The following is a 22,508-nucleotide window of genomic DNA, read 5'->3' on the forward strand; positions in this document are numbered from 1 at the left end:
GCATTTTTAACGTATTTCTTTATTATTCAAATATGCTTTGCATGTGTTTGGCATAGGATTTGAGTTATTTTGGATTTATTTATATTAGTACATGTATTTGATTCATATGTACTATTAAGCATGTATATACATTATCATTTCTATACAAATTTGCATGTACCTTTTTTAATTCATAGGTATACATGTCGATATACTTGTTACTTTAATAGATTTTTATTTTGAAATACTCTTTGTTTTATGACTTTTCATTCTCTTTATGTATGTATACAAAATTATTTTTAGAAACTCCTTTGATAATTTTAAATTTATTTTTGAATATTTCTTTACATTATATGGCTTTTATGTTTTATATAGCCTATTATTTAAATATTTTGAAATTATTTTATAGCGCATTGGTTTCTAATTGCTATATTATTTTTATGTCTTGTATTGGTTATTCTATAACATACGATGAATATTATTGTGGCATGCTATCATATGTAGTGTTTTGCTTGAATGGTTGTTATATTATCATCTTTGTCATTGTATTATTATAGTAATTATTCTCCATGCATTTTTGTAATTGTATTACCTTTTTTGATTAGTCCCGCTTAATTATTAGTTTATTAATGGACCATGTCTCGTATGTACATATTATCCCATTCATCGTTTTCTTTTTGATTTTTGAAATGTGGTTTTATAAAATCTAAAATTTATGATTAATTTTGTTTCATTTCAAAAAATGCATTAATACGTTTTAAGCTAGTTTGTAAGTATTCACTTAAAAATTCTTTAAAACGAAGACGAGATTTGATATTTGGCAATCGTGGAATCGTGCCCTAACGTGCTGGGTTGCAATTTCTCGTTTGCTTAAAATAATCAAATATCCCTCCAAAATTTCACGCATGTCTTCTAAAAATCATTTAAAACGAAGGCAATATTCAGTGATTGACAATTCGGGAATCATGCCCTATCGTGCTGGGTTGTGACTTCTCGTTTGCTCAAAACAATCTAATATTCCTTTAGGTTTTCACTCATGTTCATTAAAAACCTTTCAAAACAAAGGATGTTCGATGTTTGGCGATTTGAGAATCGTGCCCTATCGTGCTGGGTTGCGCTTTTTCATTCGCCCTAAACAATCGAAGATCCCTTCAAAGTTTCATTCACGTTTTCTAAAAACCCTTTAAAACGAAAGAAGTGTTCGATGTTTGGCAGTTCGGGGAATAGTACCCTATCGTGCTGGGTTGCAATCTCTCGTCTGTCCAAAATAATCGAATATCTCTCCGGAATTTCACTCGTATTTTCCCAAAGTGAGGCAATGATCGATGTTTGGGAATTCGAAGAATCGTGCCCTACTGTGCTGGGTTTCGATTTTTCGTTGGACTAAATAGTTGAGCATCCTTTCGTGATTTTCAAATTATAAATTTGCGGACGTCGAACAAGAAGATTTTTGACAATCAACTCGGGTTATTCAACTGTTATAAAAAAAAAAACCACATTTCAAAAACATTTTTAATTTTAGACATAAGGACAGTATTTAATTGATTTGGTACCAATTTTGGGCGTAGCGAGGGTGCTAATCCTTCCTCATGCGTAACCGACTCCCAAGCCCATTTTTCTAAAATTTTCGTAGACCAAAGTCATTGTTTTAGTAAATCACAAATTTTTTATTAAAATAACCAAAGTTTTAGGTTATCCGATCACACCCAAAATAAAAGATCGGTGGCGACTCCATATTCCTATTTTTCAAAAGTCGATCCCCCTCGTATTTTCATCAAATTTAAAATATTAAAATTTTTTAATCGAAAGGGCGGTTTCGACAGCTTGGCGACTCCACTGGGGACTGAACTTGAGAGTCGAGCCATAAAAATCAATTATCTACTGTCCTTTTGTCAAAAACCGAAAATATATTTTAAAAATCATGTATCTTTCAATTGCATTCGATTGTATGATTGTTTTGGTGCGGGTCTTGTATAATAGTACTGCATTTCATTGCATGACCACCGTGGTCACACCTTCTAAGTGGGAGTAAGAAACTACGCTTTCGTGAGGTTTTCACCTCCGCATGGGCTAGTGGATTGCTTCCGGGGTACATCCGTGCCTATGATTTCGTGAGATTTTCATCTTCGCATTTTCATAGGGAAATGTATCCCCCCGAACCGAACTCGATCTATATGAGCCTATAATGGGTGAGGATTGAGGAATCTGCTGGTTCGGGTACCTCTTTTCCTAGAACTAAACCACATATAGTGGACCTTAGGAGTTATCCTTGGGTGGAGCCATGTCGAGCCTTAGTACTTACCTATATATGCGTTATAATCACCGTTTATGTGCTTGCATTCTATCGTTATTATTTGATACTAACCGATATTTTGTTTTGATTGTCTTTTTTGCATGACATTGCATACTAAAAGAGGCGTTAATCTACATTCAATTACTAAGTTAGAAAATTTGACATGGAGAATGAATTTTTTAGTAAAGTCGAGGATAATACGGCCGTTCGTGCTTGGTCGGAAAGGTTACAATCTGAGAGAGGGGATAGCTTAGCAGAAGGGCATGTATCGGAGCTACGGGATTTCAGTCGCGTCAATGTAGTACAGAATGAGCTGCAAGAGTTGAGAGACATTTGGGCTAGTTGGGATGAAAGGATCAAGTAGTTGTTTTACCAAAGTTATGGTGATATATCTTACCTGCTAGACATTAGAGTGGATAAGCATTTGTTCCGAGCCTTGGTGCAGTTTTGGAATTCTGCATATAAGTGTTTCACCTTTGGAGAAGTGGATTTGGTACCTACTATAGAGGAATACACTATGCTGCTTAGGTGTCCAAAGATTCAGGTCCGGAAGACTTATGCCCGGGTTTTTACTCAGGCTTTCGTGAAGAAACTGATGAACATTTCTGGGATGAGCGAGCCTTGGGTCACCACTCGGATTCAGCTAAAAGGAGATAGCACATGTGTCCCTTGGGAGAATTTGCCAGATTTGATCTCGACTCATCCAGACGAAAGAAAGAGGGTCGATATATTTACCTTAAGTATCTACGGATTAGTAATCTTTCCTAAGGCTTTGAGGCACGTGGACGAGGCGGTCATCGACTTGTTCGATCACCTTGAGAAGGGAATCACTCCAGTACCGGCGATATTGGCAGAAACTTTCAGATCTTTGAGCTCACGTCGGAAGACGGGAGAGGGGCGATTTATTGGATGCGCTCAACTATTGATGGTATGGTTTCATGAGCACTTTTGGAAGGTGGACAAGGTTTCCTACCGAGTTTTTTCCGAAGGTTATTCCCCTTTGAAGGAAGAAGCAGCTATATAGAGGAGAGAGGATATCTCGGAGGAGAAATGGATGGATATTCTTCAAAACATCAAGGAGGGGGATATCGAGTGGAGAGCTTATTGGATGGTCCTCGACGAGATCATGTACCGATGTGGTAACTTCGATTGGGTGCCATTGCTAGGAATCTGGGGAGCTACCGGGTATACTCCGTTGGTAGCTTTGAGACAATACAAGTCGAGGCAGTTTGTACCTACGACCTACGGACTTGCTCAGAGTGAATTCTCGTTTCAAGGTGCTCACTATAAGAAGAGAGTTCGAGAATTATCAGATGCTTGGAAACAAACTTGTTGGATGAAGAGGTTAGCCGTCGGTTCTATGGTAACACCTGAGTATAGCGAGTGGTTTAAGAAGAAGATTAATGATAATATTCCTAGGCCAAGCTTGGAGAATGCTCGACTTGTCGGGAAACAATTACAAATCGCCCCATCAGAGTTAGAGATTATAAGACAAGACTTCGAGAAGAAGAGTTTGGAGCTTGGGAAGAAGATCGAACAATTGGAGAAAGAGAATATGCACCTAAGGTTAGAGGCTGATGTCCAGAAGTCAGAGGCTGAGAAGTGGAGAAAAGGAAAAACTAAGGCTGAAGAAAATCTAGACAGTATGAAAACGGACTACAAGAAGCTACGCCTATCTATGAGGACTGCGGGCTTAGGTAAGACTTCCGAACAATGGCGCCATGAAATTCGAGAAGAAAAGGCTAATACCAACCGGTGGGAAAGGAAATTCCGAGAAGCTCAGGCACGAAACGAAGATTTGGAGAAAAGTCTGTCAGAAAGCAGAAATGAGCGAGGGGAATTAAGGGCTAGAGTGTCAGAACTCGAGAAGTCTCTGCATCAATACTGAAACCGCAACACCGCGATGGAATTGAGGGCAAGCTTGAGCAAGATAGAAGAAATGAAAGGAAAAATAGAAGAGTTAGAGGCGTCGCTACAAAACTGTGAGATGAGGATCCAGTTTTTCGAGGCAAACGAGGATCGTTGGAAGGAGCAACTTCACCATGCGCAAGACCAAGTTAGAAACAAAGATTACCTTATGGGGGAGGCCGTAACCCAGATTCGGGAAGTAGCAGACTACTTGCAAACTTTAGCTGTTCAGGCGGACACACTGAGCGTGAAATATGAGTTAGTATCGGAGTGCGGACAAGAGCTGGCCTCATTGCTTAGAAAAATTAGGACTTTGAGCGTTAGAGCGAAATTCTATTTGTAACTCGACTTTATGTAAAAGATTTTATTTTCAAGTAAAATTTTCTAAGGGCAATTGAATCAAAAAAATTGATGCCTCATTTGCATTCATGCATTTGCATCATATCATTATGCATAAAAGGCCATAAGAGTTTTCTAATTAATTAATTAAAACTTATTTCAGTAACCTAAAAACCAACGAAAACCAACCAACCACACACCCCTACGGTACAAGGAAAAAATCAATGGATAAGAGACTCGAGAAATTGGAACAGATGCAAAAAGAAATACAAGAACAAATACAGTCTCAGATGCAAGAGCAACTAGCCAAGATTCAGCGAGAGATGAAAGAGCAAATGATGGAGTCCCAGAGGGAAATGATGAGTCAGTTATCCCAGCTGCTGTTGGGAGGAACGGATAAGGGAAAGGGCCTTATGGACAAAGTTGAAGAAACCAACGAGGATCCTCAATACCCCTTGGCTTCACTCCGACGCATGTACCGATGAAGCCCGAGATTAATTTACCGAAACCATCTGTCACGATCATGCCCCAGCAGGTTCAGGTCGGAGCTTCGGTACCGATAAATTTCTAAAACGGCTCAGGCTCTAACTTTGTCAACAACCCAAACTATCCGCCCGTTCCCGACTTGGATGAAATTGCCGAAGAGGAAAAAGCGAGGATGGATTCGCAAAAACAATTGAAAGAACGATGCAGATGGCTCGAGGAAAAATTTAAAGCCATGGAAAGCGCGGATCATCATCAAGGGATTGATGCCAAGGACCTGAGTTTGGTCCTAGATTTAATCCTTCCCCCCAAATTCAAAATGCCCGAATTTGAGAAATACAATGGAATGAGCTGCCCTGAAGCCCACATCACTATGTTCTGCAGGCGAATAACGGGATATGTTAACAACGATCAGTTATTAATCCATTGCTTTCAAGATAGTCTGGTCGGGGCGGCGTCTAAGTGGTACAACCAATTGAGTCGCTCTAAGATTAACTCGTGGAAAGACCTGGCCCAGGCCTTTATGAAGCAATACAATCATGTGACAGACATGACCCCTAACAGAATCACTCTCCAAAATATGGAAAAGAAATCAAATGAAAGCTTCAGGCAGTACGCACAAAGATGGAGGGAGGTGGTCATACAAGTTCAGCCACCACTTCTAGAAAAGGAGACAACGATACTCTTTATTAATACCTTGAAGGCTCCTTTTATCACTCATATGTTGGGAAGCACCACCAAGAGCTTCTCTGATATGTAATGTCAGGAAAAATGATCGAAAATGCTGTATGGAGTGGCAAGATAGAAGCTGGAGAAAGTACCAGAAAGTCGGTCCCGAGGAAAAGAGACAATGAAGTGAACAACATGAACACATCTAGCAAAGGTCAGCCTAAGTCATTCACCGTAAATCAACCCAAGGCAGTGACCACCAATCAGCAAAGCTCTGTAAGACAAGAATCCAACGCGAGGGAGAACACAGAAAGACCACAATTCACCCCTATACCCATAACGTATAGGGAGTTGTACCAGAACCTGTTCAATGCTCATGTGGTCTCCCCTTTCTACCTGAAGCCACTGCAGCCCCCGTATCCCAAATGGTATGACGCGAACGCCCAATGTGAGTACCACGCGGGAATCACTGGGCACTCTATCGAAAACTGCGCAGCGTTTAAAAAAGTAGTTGAAAGACTCATTAAGATGGGGATCGTGAGATTTGACGACCCAGCGACATCCAATATAGCGGGAAACCCGCTCCCCAATCATATCGACCAAGGAATGAATGGGATATATGAAGGCTTGAATAAGAAGACCAAGTATGAGGTTGCGGAAGTCAGGACTCCGTTGAGGCGAGTATGGATGGAGATGGTCAAGAGAGGATTGATCGCGTTGGATTCGAGGGAAGAACCTGAAGAAGAGAGAAATTACTGTGAGTTTCACGACGAAGTGGGGCATGAAATTCAAGATTGCGTGGAGTTCAAGGCCCTAATACAAAACATGATGAACAATAAAGAAATGGAATTTTATGGAGAAGCCAAAAACCCCGTAGTGGGAGATATATGCGCATCAGAGGGAGAATCGATGGCATAAAACTGAACACCTAACTATCCTGTGGTGATCATTTCGAGACTCAAAAATAATAAAGCTGGAGTACAAATGCCACCGAGGGTCATAATCCAAAGACCTGTAGTCTTCCCTTACAAAGACAGCAAAAAGGTCCCATGGAATTATGATTGCAGTGTGATGACGCCGGAAAAGGAGAGCCCGATTGATGCTTCAAGAGGGGATCAGGACAAGGGATCCTATACACGTAGTGAGAGACGTTACGATACCGCGAATGAGGAGGCACAACCCACAAAAGGAAAAGCCCAGATGGTCGAGGAAATGAAAGGAAAAGCAACTAAACCTGTTAACGAGCCAGTTAGCGAAGAAGAGGCCAATGAGTTTTTAAAATTCCTAAAGCATAGAGAATACAGTGTGGTGGAACAGCTACGCAAACAACCAGCCCGCATTTCAGTGCTGGCCTTGCTCCTAAGCTCGGAAGTCCATCGTAGTGCGCTAATGAAGGTCTTGAATGAAACGTATGTTCCCAATGATATCTCCGTTAACAAGTTGGACCGCTTGGTTAACAACATCAGCGCCGATAACTATATCTTCTTTAATGACGATGAGATACCACCCGAGGGCATGGGGTCGACTAAAGCTCTGCATATCACCACACGCTGTAAAGGGTATACGCTGCTAGGCGTACTAATTGACAATGGATCCGCCCTAAAGTCCTGCCATTGACCACGCTGAGCAGATTACCTATAGACAGCTCTCACATGAAGGAGTGCCAGAACATCGTGAAGGCGTTCGATGGCACGGAGAGAAAGGTGATGGGCAGAATCGAGGTACCCCTTCAGATTAGGCCAAACACATATAAGGTGGATTTCCTTGTAATGGACATCAAACCCTCATATAATTGCTTATTAGGGAGGCCCTGGATACATTCAGCTAGGGTAGTGCCTTCCTCGTTGCATCAAAAATTGAAGCTGGTGTCAGAGGGAAGGTTGATAACGATTAAGGCTGAAGAAGATATTATTGTAACTGTGAGCAATAATGTACCCTATTTGGAGACAGATGACGAAGCAATCGAATGCTCATTTTGATCTTTGGAATTTGTTAACGCGACGTTCATCGCCGAGGGAAGTAAAATTCTGGTGCCGAAATTGTCCAAAACCACGAGGATGAGCCTCCAGCTGATATTTGGAAAAGGGGCCCTACCCGGAAAAAGACTCGGGAGACATCTACAAGGAAGAACTGAAACACCAATGCTAAAAGACAAGAGAGACCGCTTCGACTTAGGATTAAAGCCGGATGCGAAACAAAAGAGAAGGGAGCTGGAAAAGAAGCAGGAAAGAAGGAGAGCTAGATTAACGGGGAAGGAAATCAAGTGGAAACCAATGATATTCCCCCATATATCGAAAACATTTGTGTATGGGGGAATCATCCATCCCGAAAGAAACACATCAATGATGGGAGCTATAGAAAAAAGCTTGGAAAGTTTGGACATCAACGTCATGTACGAAGAAGAGACCGGAAGAGAAAGTTTATCGGACATTGGCCCTTACACACCTGGAAGTGTTCTGGACAACTGGACTGCGGAAGAGATCCCTGTAGTTTTTAGAACGAATACAGAGTAATGTCCAAAACACACTTATTGCTCTAGGCCTAGGAGTGATAAGAATCTTTTGTGAAATAGGCTGATGTTTAAAAACAATATTTCAATAAAATGCACGGTTATTATCATTTTTGAGCAGATGTTATCTCGTCCTTTCAATTTCATTTATAACCATACAAATGATTTCTTTTATTCTTGGAACATTCTTTTACATACTCTTTCATTTGTCATTAATAATCATATCACGCAAATAAACGTTTTAAATTCTTTTGATTCTTTGTATCTGCCTTCGTCCTCATAACAGGTCTCCAGATATTAATGATACGAGTGACACTGCTAGTGACTCAGAATTTCCTTTCGAGCAAGATGTGTGTATGGATGATTCTCAGGATTTTGAAGATGACCAAGGCTGTAACCTATCTCCTAATTTGCTGAGGATGGTAGAACAAGATGAGAAACGAATACTACCTTACAAAGAATTAGTTGAAATTGTGAGCTTAGGAGAAAGACAAGAGGTGAAGATCGGAACATGTATCACTACGGAGATTAAGCGAGACCTCATTGGATTACTTCAAGAATTCAAAGATGTCTTCGCGTGGTCATACCAAGATATACCCGGATTGGACACTGACATCGTGGTGCATCGACTCCCCATAAAAGAAAAGTGTAAGCCAGTTCAGCAAAAACTCCGAAGAATGAGGCCCGATGTCTTGCTAAAAATAAAGGAAGAGGTCCGAAAGCAGTTTGATGCTGGATTTTTAAAAACGGTAAGATACTCAGATTGAGTAGCCAACATCGTCCCGGTCCCTAAGAAAGATGGAAAAGTGCGAATGTGTGTGGACTACAGAGATTTAAATAAAGCCAGCCCAAAAGACAATTTCCCACTACCTCATATCGACACCCTAGTGGACAATACGGCGGGGCATTCAATGTTTTCATTCATGGATGGCTTCTCGGGATACAACCAGATCAAGATGCATCTTGAAGATATGGAGAAAACCACGTTTGTAACCGTGTGGGGTACGTTCTGTTACAAGGTGATGCCGTTTGGACTGAAGAATGCAGAGGCAACTTATCAAAGAGCCATGGTAACCCTTTTTCACGACATGATGCATAAAGAAATTGAGGTCTATGTTGATGACATGATAGCTAAGTCCCGAACAGAGAAGGAGCACATACAAGTCCTGAGAAAACTATTCTTGAGGTTGAGGAAGTTCCAGCTAAAACTCAACCCAGCCAAATGTACCTTCGGAGCTAAGTCTGGAAAGTTAATCAGATTCGTGGTTAGTGAGAAAGGGATTGAGATCGATCCAGAGAAAGTTAAAGCCATACAAGAGCTATCCCCGCCGTGCACTCAGAAAGAAGTTCGAGGCTTTCTAGAAAGATTAAATTACATTGCTCGGTTCATTTCACAGCTGACTGAGAAATGTGACCCTGTCTTTCGCCTCCTCAAGAAACGTAACCCAGGTGAATGGGATGAAGAATGCCAAAGGGCTTTCGACAAGGTCAAACAGTACTTATCCAATGCTCCGGTGCTGATGCCACCTAATCCCGATAAGCCGTTGATACTGTACTTGGCAGTATTTGAGAATTCCATGGGGTGTGTATTGGGCCAGCATGACGAGTCGAGAAGGAAAGAAAAAGCCATTTATTATCTTAGTAAAAAGTTCACAGAATGTGAGACAAGGTACCCTCCGATAGAGAAGTTATGTTGTGCCCTAATTTGGACAACCCGAAGGCTGAGGCAGTATATGTTGTATCACACCACTTGGCTCATATCAAAATTAGACCCTTTAAAGTACATGATGGAGTCAACAGCCTTGAATGGAAGGATGGCCCGATGGCAGATTTTGCTTTCTGAATTCGACATAGTCTATGTGAACTAGAAAGCAGTAAAAGGAAGTACAACAGCAGATTTTCTGGCCAGTAGAGCCTTGGAAGACTACAAGCCTCTGAACTTCTACTTTCCAAATAAAGACCTAATGTGTATTGCTACGGCTGAAGAAGGTGCTCCAGAAGAACTTTCTTGGAAATTGAACTTCGATGGGGCATCAAATGCTGTGGGCAATGGAATCGGGGCCGTCTTGGTATCCCCAAATGGAGATCATTATCCATTAACTAGTAAATTGGATTTTGATTGTACAAACAATATGGCGGAATATGAAGCGTGCATCATGGGTATCCGCGCAGCCATAGAACGCAAGATTAGAGTGCTAGAGGTGTATGGGGATTCCGCGCTAGTGATTTATCAACTCAAGGGAGAATGAGAAACCAGAGACCCCAAGTTGATTGATTATCGAAAACTGGTCCTTGAATTGGTTAAAGAGTTTGATGTCATCACCTTCCACTACTTTCCACGAGACGAAAATCAGATGGCTGATGCTTTGGCTACTTTAGCCTCCATGATCAAGGTAAACAAACAAGAAGATGTCAAACCCATCCGGATGAGCATTTATAAAATTTCGGCCCACTGTTACAATATTGAAGAAGTTGAAGAAAGAGATGATAGCCCTTGGTATCACGATATATTGCAATACGTGAAGAATCGTGCATACCCGGACCAGGCGAGCGAGAATAACAAAAAAACGCTAAAAAGACTGGCCATCGACTATGTCTTAGATGGGGATATATTATACAAAAGAAGAAAGGATCAAGTGCTACTAAGATGTGTAGATGCTGTAGAGGCTAAGAAAATCTTGGAAGAAGTCCATGAAGGCGTCTGTGGGACACATGCTAATGGCTTTACAATGGCCAGACAAATTATGAGATTCAGGTACTATTGGTCCACCATGGAAGGAGACTGTATCAATTACGCTAAGAGATGTCATAAGTGCCAAATCTACGGAGACAAAATTCATGTGCCTCCTTCACCGCTGCATGTCATGGTTTTTCCATGACATTCTCTATGTGGGGCATGGATGTGATTGGGCCGGTATCACCGAAAGTTTCCAATGGGCATCGGTTCATCTTCATGTTTATCGACTACTTCACCAAGTGGGTAGAAACCGCTTCATATGCTAGTGTGACCAAGTCGGCAGTAAGCAAGTTTCTGAAAAAGGAATTATATGTCGATATGGAATGCCGGAGAGGATTATATTTGACAATACATTAAACTTGAACAATAGTACGATAGCAAAGTCTACAGTCAATTCAAGATCAGACATCACAACTCGTCGCCGTATCACCCGAAGATGAATGGGGCAGTGGAAGCGGCCAATAAAAATATTAAGAAGATTGTGGGGAAGATGACCGAAACCTACAGAGACTGGCATGAGAAGTGACCATTTACCCTCTTTGCTTATTGAACGTCAGTCAGAACTTCAACCGGGGCAACCCCTTTCTCCCTGGTCTATGGAATGGAAGCAGTGTTGCCAATCGAAGTCGAGATCCCGTCTCTTCGAGTGTTGTCAGAGTTAAAGTTAGAAGAAGCCGAGTGGATCCAATCTCGATATGATCAATTGAACCTAATTGAGGAAAAAAGGTTAAGAGCTATCCGTCATGGTCAGATGTACCAAAAGCGAATGATGCGGGCTTATGACAAAAAGGTTCGCCCTAGAGAATTCCACGAAGGAGACTTGGTTTTGAAAAAGATCCTTCCCATACAGAAGGACTTTCGAGGGAAATGAATGCCTAATTGGGAAGGGCCTTACGTGGTGAAGAAAGCTTTCTCTGGAGGAGCATTGATTCTAGCCGAGATGGACGGTAGAAACTTGCCCAATCCTGTAAACTCGGATTCGGTCAAGAAGTATTTTACCTGAAGAAAGAGAGGCCAGAGTGAAAACCCGCAAAGGGCGCTCTGAAATTTAAAAAAAAATAATAATAATAATAAAAAAGAAGAAGAAGAAGAAGAAGGAGAGGCCAATGTGAAAACCCGCAGAGGGCACTTTGGAACCAAAGGGGTTTTTGAGTTGAAAACCCGAAAACGGCCAGCTCAAATTTTGAATATGGGGCATATGGTAGTCTTGTACTTCCAAAATCAACAAGATAGAGGAACAGTACACCTTGGAGCATCAACAAAATACACGGGATCTCCTGAACACACATTTGGTTCGAAGGAGCCTTTGAGAAATTAGAATAGTGAAACTCGTGTTGCGGTATCTGGGGCGCCTTTTTCTGCACCTTATCAGAATCGTTATCCTATGTATTCACATCGAATTTTGCTTAATAAAATTCCATTGGTCCATTATGATAATCTCTTTCGAGCATTTTTGTTGAAATCGCGATTTTTGAACATGTAATATTCACACAAAAGATGTTATGCATATTACTCTGGAAAGTCTCTAAATGGTACAAGGACCTGAAACAGGGCCACTAGTCAGGACTAACCAGGTTCAAAGTAGGAAAACATTGAGAAAAGAGTAGTCCAAATTATGACTATTTCTTCAAATTTTCTGTCAGAGATAACGGCTAAGTGAGAAGACGCGATAGCACATCAATGATAGAACCCGGACGAGTTATGAGCAAGGATGCCTTAAGTATTTAAAAAGAAATCACTCTCATAACATTTCTACATTCATAATCATTCATTTAGTTAGGAACACTTGATTCATCTCGATCATAGCATCCTAATTATTTTACATACACAGATACAGGAAACCCATTTTACACGCCATGTCTTTAGAAGACAGTATGGCGACATTGGTAAATCCTGCAGATTTGGCGTCTCTGTATTGGCGGAGAGCAGATCGAAGATAGCAGATTTGGTGTCTCTGTTTTGGCGGAGAACAGATCGAAGATAGCAGATTTGGCATCTCTGTATTGGCAGAGAGCAGATCAAAGATAGCTGATTTGGCGTCTCTGTATTGGCGGAGAGCAGATCGAAGATAGCAGATTTGGCGTCTCTGTATTGGCGGAGAGCAGATCAAAGATAGCAGATTTGGCATCTCTGTATTGTCAGAGGGCAGATTAAAGATAGTAGATTTGGCATCTCTGTATTGGCAGAGGGCAGATCAAAGATAGTAGATTTGGCATCTCTGTATTGGCAGAGAGCAGATCAAAAATAACAGATTGGTGTTCCCGAGTTTCCAAGAGGCAAGTTGAAAATAGCCAATTTGACACTCCTGAAGACATCAGAATAACTTTGGGGAAGATGAGGTTCAAGATTTTGAGACTTAGCCAGACCGGGCAAATTTGGTCCTTTTTATAGTCTTTGCTTTATTCTCGTTACATGACAATGAGCAAAGAGGGGCAGCTGTAGTGGGCCAAATTTGCCCGGCCCAAACAAACATAAAGGACCAAAACAAAATATAAAATAAATCAATAAACAAAAAGTTTAAAACACAAACAGCCCATTTTAGTGTCCTTTTACAAACCAAATTATTGCAGTCCAAAACCTAAAATTAATACATGACCCTAAACCCAAAATTAAAATCCAAGACCCAAGTCACAAACCCAATACCCCATAGCCCAGTTACATGACCCATAGCCCAAAACTAATAAAACTAGTCCAAATTATCTCAGCCCAAGTGGCCCAAGGTTCAAAAATAGGGCAGAAACCTAGCAATCTGTTTTTTGCGGCAGAAATGACCCGACCTGCATCCGCCTCCGTACCCTCTAGCACCACCTTGCGCAAAGCCTGACCTCCAGACGATGCCAACGCACCCCGTACTTGCGAAGAACAGACAAACCAAAGCAGTAGCAAATAGAAAAACAAAGAAAAGTTGTATTTTTTTATTTTTTATGTTTTGATCTTTTTGGGATTTTGGCTATAAAGCCCTGTGTATTTCGATTGTAAAGTCTCTCTTTTTTTGGGGGGGACGAGATACGCACACTACAATACATATTCTAAATAGTAGAAAAGAAATCAAAAAAGTTATCTAAAGGTAATTTCAAATCTTTCCCTCTTTTCCATCGATTTGCTTGCATTATTTTAGCATAGAAAACGAAAAGGATACTTGAAACAACACCGATGAAAGCCCTCATGTCTCAGGAATATAGTGATTCGGGCTAGGGTTGTTTTCTCTTACTCTTCGTCAGATTTCGCCTTATTTTTGACAGAATAGTATAGGATTTTAAAGTTTTTTTTTTAAAAAAAAGGGGAAAGGAGTACTCTTACCGGATCTTTGTAGGCGAGGCATTCTTGACAAGATCGACCCGATTAGGTGCTCGTCGACCATCAAATTGATGTGGTTTGGCGGTTGCTTAATGAACCCAAAGAGAGTGAAGGGTTCTGTTTCTTTTTTTAAATTAAAAGGTTACTTGTGCTTTGAAAGAAAAGTAAATGGGAATAAGTGTTTCAGCATTAAAATAAGTCTGCGTCTTTTCATTAGGAGTGGGGAATTTTTGCATTAAATCCTTCCTTTTGTGCGAATATTCAATTGCACCTTATTTGTTTGGCCCTTTTTTAATTTGGCTCTTGAATTCATGCGCGTTTGTAATTTAGTCCGCGTTTTAATGCTGCATTGTGAGGACCAGTATATTTCCAGTTTAGATCCTTCTGCATTATCGCGCCTCGCGCATTGGTCCCTTTTTTTTTCATTTGGTCCATTTTCTTAATTTTCCCCTCTTGTTTTAGTTTAATTTTGATTAAGTCCTTTAATTCATAGCCCTTTTGTGTGTTCTTAATTAATTATTTTTTTTTAATTTTAGGTCATGGCTATTCCATTGTTATAAACTGTTTTCTCTTAACAATGTGAACATCATGTTTTATACATTTTAAATATTTGTTTCCTTTATATTATTATATATGTATGTATATATTATAATAGTGTCAATATATTTTTATATGCATATACTGGCTTTTGTCTTTATATATATCCTGGCATTTTTAACGTATTTCTTTATTATTCAAATATGCTTTGCATGTGTTTGGCATAGGATTTGAGTTATTTTGGATTTATTTATATTAGTACATGTATTTGATTCATATGTACTATTAAGCATGTATATACATTATCATTTCTATACAAATTTGCATGTACCTTTTTTAATTCATAGGTATACATGTCGATATACTTGTTACTTTAATAGATTTTTATTTTAAAATACTCTTTGTTTTATGACTTTTCATTCTCTTTATGTATGTATACAAAATTATTTTTAAAACTCCTTAGATAATTTTAAAGTTATTTTTGAATATTTCTTTACATTATATGGCTTTTATGTTTTATATAGCCTATTATTTAAACATTTTGAAATTATTTTATAGCGCATTGGTTTCTAATTGCTATATTATTTTTATGTCTTGTATTGGTTATTCTATAACATACGATGAATATTATTGTGGCATGCTATCATATGTACTTGTTTTGCTTGAATGGTTGTTATATTATCATCTTTGTCATTGTATTATTATAGTAATTATTCTCCATGCATTTTTGTAATCGTATTACCTTTTTGATTAGTCCCGCTTAATTATTAGTTTATTAATGGACCATGTCTCGTATGTACATATTACCCCATTCATCGTTTTCTTTTTGATTTTCGAAATGTGGTTTTATAAAATCTAAATTTTATGATTAATTTTGTTTCATTTCAAAAAATACATTAATACGTTTTAAGCTAGTTTATAAGTATTCATTTAAAAATTCTTTAAAACGAAGACGAGATTTGATATTTGGCAATCGTGGAATCGTGCCCTAACGTGCTGGGTTGCAATTTCTCGTTTGCTTAAAATAATCAAATATCCCTCCAAAATTTCACGCATGTCTTCTAAAAATCATTTAAAACGAAGGCAATATTCGGTGATTGACAATTCGGGAATCATGCCCTATCGTGCTGGGTTGTGACTTCTCGTTTGCTCAAAACAATCGAATATTCCTTTAGGTTTTCACTCATGTTTATTAAAAACCTTTCAAAACAAAGGATGCTCGATGTTTGGCGATTTGAGAATCGTGCCCTTTCGTGCTGGGTTGCGCTTTTTCATTCGCCCTAAACAATCGAAGATCCCTTCGAAGTTTCATTCACGTTTTCTAAAAACCCTTTAAAACGAAAGAAGTGTTCGATGTTTGGCAGTTCGGGGAATAGTGCCCTATCGTGCTAGGTTGCAATCTCCCGTCTGTCCAAAATAATCGAATATCTCTCCGGAATTTCACTCGTATTTTCCCAAAGTGAGGCAATGATCGATGTTTGGGAATTCGAAGAATCGTGCCCTACTGTGCTGGGTTTCGATTTTTCGTTGGACTAAATAGTTGAGCATCCTTTCGTGATTTTCAAATTATAAATTTGCGGATGTCGAACAAGAAGATTTTTGACCATCAACTCGGGTTATTCAACTGTTATTAAAAAAAAACCACATTTCAAAAACATTTTTAATTTTAGACATAAGGACAGTATTTAATTGATTTGGTACCAATTTTGGGCGTAGCGAGGGTGCTAATCCTTCCTCATACGTAAGCGACTCCCGAGCCCATTTTTCTAAAATTTTCGTAGACCAGAGTCATTGTTTTAGTAAATCACAAATCTTTTATTAAAATAACCAAATTTTTAGGTGATCCGATCACACCCAAAACAAAAAATCGGTGGCGACTCCATATTCCTATTTTTCAAAAGTTAATCCCCCTCGTATTTTCATCAAATTTAAAATATTAAAATTTTTTAATCGAAAGGGCGGTTTCGACACCAAAAATAACCCACAACGTTTGATTGTTAGGTCACTTTAGTCTTTTTTTTTTCTTTGAAGCACTTTAACCCCTAACATTTAATTTTTTGTCAAATTGGTCTATTTTTAATGGGCATGCTGATGTAGTTGTTAGTTGACTAATGATCAACATTAACCGCTAACGTAGTGATCCAAATGTAATTAAATGTTGACGTGACACTATTTTAGTCACACTTGGACCATCACGGCAGCGGTTAATGTTGATTGTTAGTCAAATGACGACCACATCAGCATGGACATTAAAAATAGACTAATTTAACAAAAAATTAAACATTAGGGGTTAAAGTGTTCCAAAAAAAGGACAAAGGGCCAAATTGACTAAATAGACAAACGTTAAGGGCTATTTTTGGCATTATGTCTTTTTTTTTAGTCTGGCTAGCGAGCTCCAAGTGATGATTCGACGATTGGTATAGTTGGTCAGTACTCATCAATGAGTTAAAAAACATTCCTTAGATCCAAGTCGATCTGGCAGGAGATCAAAGAAGAAAGTTTTTTGGACTTTGGGTTCATAGATTTGTGAAATTCAAAGTTGTTTCATGAAATAAAAAATTGAACTATAGAAGAGAAAGACAATGAGAACTTTCAATTAGTGTAGACAATGCAAACAAAGAATGTCATACAATAGCAATTATAATAGTATAGTGACTTAAATGAAAACTTTCAAATAACTCAGTGACCGTTTTGTAACTTTTTGAAGTTTAGTGACCGAAACATAAACTTACTAATAGTTTAGTGACCTTGAGTGCAGTTTATTCATTAAAAAATAGAAAAATTAAAAGATTTTATTTAGATAAAAGCAATGTTGTTGCCTACAATGTTGAATGTAGTAGTAAGTCAATATTGCACTCCAATAAGAGAATGTAGATTCAAACTTTGGAGAACATATTGTTAGGAGGGGCAACCACAAACCCCAAGTATGAGATGTACCGGTGTTGGAAAAATATGGGCATCACATATATAATAAGTATAATTACATGTTATTATTTACTATCATAAAATATTAGTCCAAATTAAAAGTGATCTAATTTGGTTAAAATTTATTAGGCTTCAATTAATAAATAAAGTATAGGTCAAAGAGTATGTTTTAAATAAGAGGTTATCTTATACATTTTTCTGAGTTTGACTAAGTGTCTTGTGTGATAACACTCATGATTCGGATATGGTGAATCGAGTCAGGTTAAGGATGTTACATCCTAGGCCTTTTTAACCTAGTACTCTATAATATGACCCAACCTGATTCAGTTTTTCTATTTTCCAAAATTCACTTTAATATTTACATATTAAATAAGTTTCTCACCCCAATTTTACCGTAGTAAAATTTTGATAATTTTACCCCAGGTAAAATTTTGACGATTTTACCCTTAATAAAATTTCGAGAAAATTCATTCAATATGTCACAACTTAACATGTTCACTATGACCGAATGATTTATTTTTATTTTCGGGCTTCAAAACGGTCCAAAAACATAAACTCATTATTCCATCATTTTTTAAGTAATCTTATATATGATTGTAAGTTTCCATTTTCATTTCCATTTCCATTTTCATTTTTGGAAACCTATATTCATTTCTCCATTTCGGAGAAAACCATAGCCATTCCTAAATGTTTCCCATTTCTCTTTTTTTTTTTTATTCTATTCAAACACGCAATTCATTTATGGTTTAAATGAGCTAACGGAGGAACTGATTGGACATATATAATTGAGGTTCATATGATTCATAATTAAGTTTTGGCTTTTCGCCTATTAATTATAAACTCATTTAGTCACGAAGTCATTCCACTATAGTATCGTAACTGAGCTCTCCCTAATGACATACCATTACGAAATCAACTATTCAGTGTTTGTCTAATGACATTGTTATAAACGTGTTACCCTCATAGGAAATCATTGATCTTTTTGAGATAATATTTGCTCTCCTAATATGATCATATTTTATTTCATGGTAATCATTACATCTTCCTTCAAGAAAAGTCAATTACTATCAAAAAGTGATAAAGTCATCCACCGCAAAAGACGGACGACCTATGACCACATTTACTTTTCATCAACTATGTAAAGTCAGTGAGAGGATATCATTTACCCATGTTTTGGGTTATGAATTCCACTATTTTGAATGACGCTACATACTACATAAGTCATACACCCAATGCATTAGCTTTCGGTTTCTTATCTATTTGAACTCAGACTTTTACTTACATCAAAGTGTACAAGTTGCGCATATATAGTCCGCCATCCACTCAGGATTTAGGTATGTCACACTATGAACGTCACAAGTGAATAAATTCAAAAAATGGATTTAGGATCTATTCTGCTTGGGTCATGTCTGATGTATTGTCAGTGTAGTTAGCCATATTTATATCTCTATCCTTTGGGAGTCATCTACTCCGATGCCCAAGATAAGGCATCTCCCCAAATGGACTTGATAGACAACATATTAGTCTTTCAATCGGTTTGTTCATTTCCGATTAGACTAAGGACATACTTAGGTTCGTCTATTAATACGAGTTATCTTTCCGTACTACGGTCAAACCACGAAATACCGCTTAGTATTAGTTAAATATTAAAAAACCAATGAGAAGCATTTACTTCCATTTTGCTTTGTGTGCAAAAACCATTTGAGGACAATAATACAAAGTATATTGATCGTAATCAATGAATTTGTTTTATTAACTAATCTGTTTGAAAAATTACAAGTGTATATTGATGAAAATACTACACTTAGGGCAATAGATCCAATAGTAATTTCCATGCTACACATTCATACTTAACCTATGTCATTTGGTTGTGTTAATATACGTGATCAGTGTAACAACCTGTTTTCTGTGAAATCGAAACAGTGGTTTCGGGACCACAAATTCGAGTCCGTAAGAAAATTTATTTTAATATTATTTCATAATCTGCATTATGATAGGAATATCATATAAAAATTTCATTAAGAAAATTTTACCAATTACATGTTTAATTGATAAAAGGACCAAATTGCATGAAATGCAAAAGTTGAGTTTTAGTAGCTATAAGTATCAAATAGCTATGGAATTCAAAATTGGAGGTCCTTATATGGTAAATAGACCATTAAGAGGAGTTAGTAGATAGGTATGATGATTCATCCATGGAAATTTAAGAAAAGAAAATGACTGAATTGGAAAGTAAATAAATAAAAAATGATAAATAAAATAAATATCTAATATCATCATTTTATATTATCTTTCCCAATTAAAGGACATTAAAACCCTAGTTTTTGGGTGTTGAGTTCAAGCAAGTTGTTTTGGCTCAATTAGGTATGAATTATTGTCCCGTTTTTAGTAATTTTTATGTTTCCGAGATCGTAAAAGCTTAATTTAGCTATCTCCGGGATTAATTTGTAAAATTATCAAAGTACTAGGGTTTTTGCGATGGATGAATATGCATGAACTATGAAATTTATGGTGGAAAATGAAACGTTGTTGATAGATAAACAACTTTTGTAAAGTGAATTTTTATGAAACTGTGATTTATGGACTAAATTGTAAAGATGTAAAATTTATGATTTTTTTTTAAATTTTATGAAATACATGGGCTGTTAATGTTACATGTAAAAATCAGTTAGGCTTGGAATAAGGATTAAATTGCATGAATTTCATTTTCTTTTCCTAGGGACGAAATCGTCATTAATTAAAAATATGTGGGCAAAATAATAATTTTTCCTAAAATGTGAATTTAATTGAATTGAATATAAATTTTATTAAATTGAGTTAAATTTACCCGTATAGATCCAGATAGACAAAATACAGAATTAGATCGAGGAAAAAAGAAAGTGTCGAATTAGTAGACAACAAATCAACGAACACTTATCAAGGTAAGTTCGTGTAACTAAATTGTGTATATTTATATGTTTAAATTGAATGTTTTGTATGTATACTGTATAATTGACATGTATGAAAATCGTTCACATATCTGATAATGCCCGACAAGTATTAAGTCTAGTTTGAACAAATGAAATTCGATGGATATAGGGTTCCTGAATTGGTTGTGGTCCTACATATGTTGCGGACACACCATAGCTTGGAAGAGCGTCCAGTTATTAGCCCTCTCGAGCTTTCCATTATATGGTTCTTGTGAGCTTCCCGTTAATAGCTCTTCGGAGCATCCTGATTGGTTGTAATTCTACATATGTTGTAGACACACCACAACACTTATGAGCGTCTCGATTAAAGGCTCTTTGTGAGCGTCCCGATTAATGGCTCTCCGAAGCTTCCTGATTAATGGCTCTTCAGAGCTACCCGTTATTGGCTCACATGAGCTTCTCGATTATGGCTCTTATGAGTTTCCTGTTATACAACCCGGATAAGCTTCTCGTTATATGGCTCACATGAGTTTCCCATTATTTGTCTAGAGAGAGGGCTTCCCGATTATATGCTTTAACGAGCACTCCCGAATATGAATTGACGAATTACAGTTTGTACACTTCAAGTGTACTACCTGTGTATCCATCGATATTTCTAATAAATTCAACGGACAAAGTTCTGACATGGAACAATCTGAATTTGAGATGAATTATTATGGAAATGTACATGTTATATGGATATATGATGTGGAAAGCATATGTATATGAAAATTTTTACATGGTGAGCTCATCTTTGATTCTTGATATTCACATGAAGTACATGACTAACATGATTCTTGAGATTATATGTGTTTAGGCAAATTGCCAAAAAAAATTTAGATGAATTTTTTCATGCTTACTCTATTTTATTTCTCCTGTTTTATAGTACTTCAGAAGCTCGTTGGGTTGGAGGCTTGGCGAAGATATCTCACACAATCAATCTATCCAACAGCTCGTTTCGGTATAAATAGTAAATTAAATTTTATGTTATAATGGCATGTATAAGCTAACTTTGGCCAATGATGGCATGTAAATGTATGGTTGCAACAAGCCATTGGTATGGCTTGTAATTGATATGTGTTTTGGTATGTTTAAATGATAGTTAACTAATAGGTATGGTTTGATTTGGTATAGTTAATACAAATAAGTTATATATTATTAATCAATTTGGTAAGATTGAATATTTGGATGTATGATGTAATATGATATGTTTAAGAGATGTATTTGGCTTTATTTGGCTTGTTTTGGTTGCTTAGTTATGGTTTATATATGTGCTATTTGATGTGTTTAGGATGAAGCTAATAAGGGTGAGAAATATGGCTCGATAAATGGCCTTATTTTGTCAATACGGGCAGAGACATGGGCATATGTCTCAACCGTGTGTGGCACACGGCCTAGCACATGGGCGTGTGTAATGGTTGTGTGTCCCCTCATATTTAAAATTTCAAAACAGAATGCTCAGAATTGATCACACGACCTAACACACGGGAGTGTGACTTGGCCGTGTGACCTAAGTCAAAGAGTTACACGGGTATGGACATGGGCTGGGACACGACCGTGTGCCCTATTTCGAATGCCCACACGGCTTGACCACACGGGCGTGTGTACCCTGTATTTAGGAAAATTTTTAAAATTTCGTGAAAAATTCTCTGAGTACCCAGTTTAGTCCTGACTTGTTTCTAATGTATGTTTTAGGCCTCGAGGGCTCATAGAAGGGACGTTATGAATAATATTTGACATGAATGTTAAATAATATGAAATGTATGTATTTGATCTGTTTATTCTGGTAATGCTCGTAACCTTGTTTCAGTGATGGATATGGGTTATGAGTGTTACAATCAGGGATGGTTTTAGTTACGATATATGTAACGAAAGTCGCCTTGA

This window comes from Gossypium arboreum, chromosome 9 (assembly GCF_025698485.1).
Source record: "Gossypium arboreum isolate Shixiya-1 chromosome 9, ASM2569848v2, whole genome shotgun sequence".
Taxonomy (NCBI): Eukaryota; Viridiplantae; Streptophyta; class Magnoliopsida; order Malvales; family Malvaceae; genus Gossypium; species Gossypium arboreum.